The sequence below is a fragment of the Chelonia mydas genome, chromosome 9 (assembly GCF_015237465.2).
Source record: "Chelonia mydas isolate rCheMyd1 chromosome 9, rCheMyd1.pri.v2, whole genome shotgun sequence".
NCBI classification, from domain to species: Eukaryota; Metazoa; Chordata; order Testudines; family Cheloniidae; genus Chelonia; species Chelonia mydas.
Genome location: NC_057855.1, coordinates 39,863,349 through 39,870,721, shown reverse-complemented (window position 1 = coordinate 39,870,721; position 7,373 = coordinate 39,863,349).

Sequence of the window (7,373 nt, the reverse complement as noted above, 5' to 3'; positions counted from 1 at the left end):
GTGCATCTTTTCAGATACTGCATCTCTCTGTTTCATTGCACTAATACCTACACGCTGTCCCATAAAAGTGCTGTCTCTCTTTTTCTAGTTTAATACTACCTTGTATTAGAAAGTAACCTCACTCATTACACACTAAATTCAAGCACTTCAAACCAATTTGGACTTTCTTATAGCATACATTTGTCATAATGCCTGTTCTCTCATTCTAATACCTCATCTATAGTGTTATACAAATGTCACCTTGCATGTCCTGGTCATACTCCCTTGCCTATGGAAATGCACTAATAATACTCAGATCTCCACATCACCCATCATACCATAGCAAGGCAGGTAGTTCAATATGATTAATTTTTTTACACTTTATTTTTTCTTACCCTGAAGGCCATCGCTTTATTAAGAGTCTCATACAACATATCCTCTATGAGAACTGTGTGGTATTAACTCCACAATTATCACAACTTTCCAAATGAGTAATCTGTAATACAAGCTGATTAAGTGACTTGCCATATAGGTGTATATATATATATATATATATATATATATAATATAGGTAATCCTGTTGCCGAATTAGACAGAGAGCTCAAATTCTTAGGCCCCAAGGGTCCCCGAATATGGTACTTTACCTACAAGCTATGTCATTAGGCTGCGAAATTATCCATAACAGCATCCGTGGTCAGCAGAGAGGATTAGGAAATCAAGCATTAAATAGGGCTAAATAATGGAAAAGAAAGGAACCACCCGTTAGGATTGTTTAGCATAAAATAAAGTCTGATAGATTGTGGTGATGGAGAAACTAGCCTATTAAATAAAAATATGTCAAGGAAGACAAAAAAGGAGATAGATACTTAAGAGTGTGTCTACACTGCAATTGGGATCAAGCTACATCAAAGATAGCTGTAATTGCACCTCTCGAGAACAGAGTAGGCATACCCTAATATACATGCTTCCATTGAGTGAATTCTCAGAAAAGAAACATTCATCAGCCTTAAAGCCAAGTCAGTTGCATAATTCCTTTGCGTGCTGAAACTTGTGCGTATTTGGAATTTGGAGATACATAAAAGGCTGGGAATCATGGGTATCATTATTATTTTGTTGTTTAACATTTAAATTGTTGCACTGCCTTGAGGCCTCAAACAGAGGCACTGTATAAAGCTATAGTGAATGATAGTCCCTACCCCCAAAACATCTTACAATCTATGGCTCTGATCCTGCAATTGATAAAATATGAGCTAACTGCTGCCCATACATGTAACCCCACTGAAGTCAACAGAGGATTAGAGCTTAAGACCCAACGGAACAGGTGAGTGAGAAACAGGTTTTGGGGGTAACAAAAAAGATAGGGTGTTTTAGCACAGGCTAATTGTATTAGCTAATCAGTAGCCCTGATCACACTCACCACCTGCTTGGTTGATGGCAGTTTTCTGCATGTGTTAAGGTGGAGGTGACCTTTGAGGAGGGACTTGAAGGAATCAACATTATAACCAAAACTATGTGGCTCCTAAAAAACAGGTACTGTCTAAATCAACTCCACTCTAACTACATGCTCATTGCATTGAGGTATAGAAGTTAGGAATAATTTACTGTGTTTCTTAAAGATGTACGTTCACGATTAGGCTGGAGTTCATAAATCTAGAACTGATTAATCAAATGTTTTCATCATGTTTGCATAGGTCTGATCATTCATCAGTCAGTTATAGACCCAGGCCTAATGTGTAGCATTTTTTTTTTTGACATTTCTTATGTTAAACCTCCGAAGCAAAAAGACCATAACAAGGTTGCAAGAACAGTGTGTAATGTACTTGATAAGCTACTTGAGCTGGAAGTAAGGGGAGATGGAACAAACATACCAAGATTTCGAGTACTTGTGGCACCTTAGAGTGACCAAATCGAGTGACCAAAGAGACTGAAGTGTTCTCCAACTGTTTTTTGAATGTTATGATTTGTGTCCATTTATTCTTTTACGTAGAGACTGTCCAGTTTGACCAATGTACATGGCAGAGGGGCATTGCTGGCACATGATGGCATATATCACATTGGTAGATGTGCAGGTGAACGAGCCTCTGATAGTGTGGCTGATGTGATTAGGCCTTATGATGGTGTCCCCTGAATAGATATGTGGACACAGTTGGCAACGGGCTTTGTTGCAAGGATAGGTTCCTGGGTTAGTGGTTCTGTTGTGTGGTATGTGGTTGCTGGTGAGTATTTGCTTCAGGTTGCGGGGCTGTCTGTAAGCAAGGACTGGCCTGTCTCCCAAGATCTGTGAGAGTGATGGGTCGTCCTTCAGGATAGGTTGTAGCTCCTTGATGATGCGTTGGAGAGGTTTTAGTTGGGGGCTGAAGGTGATGGCTAGTGGCGTTCTGTTATTTTCTTTGTTAGGCCTGTCCTGTAGTAGGTGACTTCTGGGTACTCTTCTGGCTCTGTCAATCTGTTTCTTCACTTCAGCAGGTGGGTATTGTAGTTGTAAGAATGCTTGATAGAGATCTTGTAGGTGTTTGTCTCTGTCTGAAGGGTTGGAGCAAATGTGGTTGTATCGTAGAGCTTGGCTGTAGACAGTGGATCATGTGGTGTGGTCTGGATGAAAGCTGGAGGCATGTAGGTAGGAATAGCGGTCAGTAGGTTTCTGGTATAGGGTGGTGTTTATGTGACCATTGCTTATTAGCACCGTAGTGTCCAGGAAGTGGATCTCTTGTATGGACTGGTCCAGGCTGAGGTTGATGGTGGGATGGAAATTGTTGAAATCATGCTGGAATTCCTCAAGGGCTTCTTTTCCATGGTTCCAGATGATGAAGATGATGTCATCAATGTAGTGCAAGTAGAGTAGGGGCATTAGGGGACGAGAGCTGAGGAAGCTTTGTTCTAAGTCAGCCATAAAAATGTTGGCATACTGTGGGGCAGTGCTGCTAACTTGAAGGTATACATTGTCCCCAAAAAGTCACAAAGTTCAGCAACCAGGTTTGCCGTGACATTATTGGGGATACTGTTCCTGATGTCATTACACAAAGTAAAACTATTTCCCCATGTTTATTCCACCCCCCACCCCCCGCTGTTCCTCAGACGTTCTTGTCAACTGCTGGAAATGGCCCACCTTGATTATCACTACAAAAGGTTCCCCCCTCACCCCACCGCCCGCTCTCCTGCTGGTAATAGCTCACCTTAAGTGATCACTCTCCTTACAGTGTGTATGGTAACACCCATTGTTTCATGTTCTCTGTGTATATAAATCTCCCCACTGTATTTTCCACTGAATGCATCTGATGAAGTGAGCTGTAGCTCATGAAAGCTTATGCTCAAATAAATTTGTTAGTCTCTAAGGTGCCACAAGTACTCCTTTTCTTTTTGCGAATACAGACTAACATGGGTGCTACTCTGATACCAAGATTTGTAAGTGGGAAAGAGTGAAATCATGAGAGAAATTTTTTTTCACGGGCAAAGACTTTCCTTATTAATTCACCAGGGCTCTCATCACTTTCACAACTCAAGTGCTCATATTTATTATGTGTTGCTTGCAACTACTTACTCTAAGAGGAACAAGAGCACCTGCAGACAACTCCACTCCATTACTAACAACCAGGATAACTATTTTCTCCTGCTACTTACCTCTCTCTCTTCTGAAAATTAAATATTTATCCTACCTCTTTTCCATTTTGTCATGATGGCCAAATATTCATTTTAGTCAGAATTTACCTGATAATCGTGTAGATAAACTTCATTGTTTAATTCTTCTGGCAGCCTTTCCTAGGTAGGTTGGATCTCTGAAAATACCTGTGAAATCCTCATCCCTGCTCTAGCCCCTTTGCAGTGGGTGAAAGGGCTGCTATGGTACAAAGGGACTCTAAAAAAGGTAGCTCCAGTCAGGACAGGCTTCCCCTTGTTCAGTAGTTGAGAAATTGCCAAACTTCTTCATATACTTGTACACAGCAAATATTCCTATTTCTTGTGTAGTCCTTTTTCAGATCCTTGTTCTGAACCCAGTTTGTGACCCAATTCTTACCTCACATTAGTGTGAATGCCACTGAGGTCAAGAGCTCTAAATGGGCATGGCTGAGATCAAAATCAGGTCTTTTATGAGGGAAGCTCTAAGCATTCTTGAACTCCCTGTCTTTTATACACGATGACAATTCTTATTTGTGAAGTTGTGTCAAGTCAGAGAGGATTCTTTTGTGCAGGAACAGCATTGTAATATACTGCATTTCACAACTGTTTGGATCAGCTTTATATGGAGACCCACTTTCCAAAAAAGGCTGCGTCATTTTCATCTGCCACATTAGAAGTAACATTCTAATTAATCCCTGTCCTGCCAGCACCTGGGTGTTTCTGCATTGCACTGCTTTTTTTTTTTTTTTTTTTTTTTTCCAATTTAAACATTTAAACAATTTAAAGAGAGTAGTTGGTGTTTCAGGCCAGATTTTTAAAGGTATTTCAGGTTCCTAAATATACAGATACACAGCCAGCCACTTCTGAAAATCCCACAGAGCAACTATGTGCATCTTTATGCTCCTAAGTACCTTTACAAATCAGGCCCTTGGTGCCTAACTACAGAGTGCCCTCTAGTGCTGAGATAGGCTTCTATTTGTTTCAGCTCTGAAAATGTCTTTGCTAAAGAATAATAAGTATGCTGCTTAATTCTTGTGCATAGGTTGCATTCATTGTGTACACAAACTGACTGATAATGAAAATACACTATCTGGGGACTCAACATTGGTATGTAAGATGGACTGGTAAGAATTAATTGGGTGATTCAAGTGGCACTGCTTCCAGGCAAATTTAAAAGTCATCATTGCTCTCTAAGGAATGCTCTTAATCCCTTGACATGTATGTGTCGTCAAGCAGACCAAAGAAACTTTCACATAATATAGACCAAAAATGATACTTCTGCCTCAAAGTGATATAAATCTAATGCAGTTATCTTAAAGGGGCACTGCCAAGATTTAAACAAGGACCCTTATTCTCCATTCTATGACTGTATCGGGGAATTCACCCCATCATACCAGTTTCATCCTGGTATGAGAATCAGGCCCAATATATCCAAACTGTGTCTGACTACACTAACCCTTAACTCATAACAAAATGTCTCCTTTGGTCGGTGGGTTGGGGGGCGGGGGAGGGAGGGAAAAGGGGGTAAGAGAAGAGAAACTTGACTGTGTAACAGTGACAACTGTTTAGACAAAACAAAAACATGTGGCCAGCATGTTCATTGCAACCATATGTGATTAGGTCTATCATATTTTTTCTTTTCTTTTTTGATCTTTCTGCACAGATAACTTTGTAATGCACTCCATCTCTGTGTGTACAATAAGAATTTTATAGCACTCAAGACCGGATAGACCAGTCAGAGACTTTTCCATGAAGACAGAAAGATCTGAGGACTGAATGCAAAGTGTGCTACTTTGACCTTGCCTTCACTAATAACTCATAAAACAGCACACTTAAAAAACAAAATTCAAAAAAATGCAAATCAAGAAAATCCACATTAAATTTTCCCTTGTGGGTAAGAAGAGAGTAAGAAGGAAAGAACTGTAGGTAACAGAAGCTAAGGTGCTAAAATACCATAATGCTAGGTATGGCATCAGAACCAGAATAGAGTAGAGGAGCCCAAGACCTTTTATATTCTGTAACTGGACTTTATTTTCTATCCTTTTAGACTCCTGTCAAATGGGAGAAGCTTTGTTCTTTTGGGTAAAGAATTTTCATTTCAGATGATTTTTCTCACTAGTGTTTGGGGTAATTACTTTCCCTACAACATTACAGGGTGGCGTCTTCTGCTTGTTTGGACACAAAGGAATTAATCTTCCCCTTCTAGGAAGCTTTAAATTTAATTTGTCCAAAGAGAGATCAGCTCCAGCATTTCTTTTACAGAGTGGCTATTTTCAGCAACTGTCTTTGAAGTGCTGGCAGTATGAGCTGGCAGAGTCTCTGGTGTGGGTTCTGGCAGGTAGAACCAGTCTCTTGGTGAGGGAGGTGCAGAAGTGCAACCACCCCAGGAGTTGCTCTGGAAAGCAATGGACTGCAGGAGGCACAATGTTTTCTTGGCTGCAAGGGGCACTAGAAGGGCATGGTGGCTGTGACACCCTTCAAGTAGGTATGGTATTCACTTCCAACTTTCCATGGCCATCTCTGCTGACAAGTGTGGGACCATGGCTCTTCTCCCTACCTGCCCTGGAGAGGTTAGTGCCAGCAGGGATACAAGCCCTACAAAGTCTTTGCACTTCAAGGATAAGATCTTTAAAGTCATGTAAGGGATTTGAACACCCAATTCCTATTAATTTGAATGGAAAATGGGTGTATAAGTTCTCCAGTAGCTCTCAGAATCTCAGCCCAAGAATACAAGGACTGACACTGAGGCCGGTACTGATACAGCATACAGTGGAGGAGGATCCTTGCACCCTGTCCCTATTTTTCACTGATGTAGTGACTGGACACGGTCTTCCTCTATTGTCTCCATTGGGTCTGGTGAGGGCCAAAATCTGAAGAAGCCTATGCTGCCAGCTTCATCTTTGTCCTCAAGCAGATGAGGTTAATTGTACACTAACTCTTTACTTTATTCATACATCAGTTTAGTTGTTTTAGTAGTAACAGGATTTTGAGGTTCCAAGCTGTTAGAACTGATTCACTAAACTCCTGTCCTGGTAGGTTTCACCCACCCAGGGGGAATGGAAATGCAAAAGAACACTCTTCTAATTGATTTAGGGTCAGATTTGTAAAGATATTTAGGTGCATAGGTGCCTAGCGGGATTTTCAAGAGGCCTAGGTGCCCAACTCCCATAAGCACCTATCTACATCTTTAGGCATCTAAATATCTTTAATAATCTGCCCTTAGAGCCTCATCTTGCACCTTTGACTTCAATACCCACAGGATCACATCCTTAAAAAGGGAATTCATGAAAACATTTCTGTTCATTTGCGGTTTAGTGAAACATTTCATGAAGCCCAGATTTCAGGACAAACTGCTTGACAATCCATTTCCCTATTTGCTCATTCACATCTCTGTTCCTTTTATTTTGCTCCATTCTCCCCAGTTGTTTCTGAAACATTAATATATGTATTGGACTATGACTGACAGGACCTTTTATCCTTTCTTTTGGTTCAGTGAAAGGTTGACTTAATTGTCAGTTTTCATTTTTGGCATTGAAAACGTCAAAACCGCAGGCAGTTAGGCAGTCTCCACAGGGGACTCTTTTCAGAAGCAGAGTTGATCATCTCTTCATGACATGTACTGTAATTAGAAGACCAGATAAGGGTGCGCGAGGCAGCAGAGGCAGAATCCATTAGGACCAACCACTACTTGATTAATTTCTTCTGAAAAGAAAATATTATTTCATTTTACAACTATTTTCTTCACAAGAGTCTGCTTTACCTTGAATCTAATGTCTGGG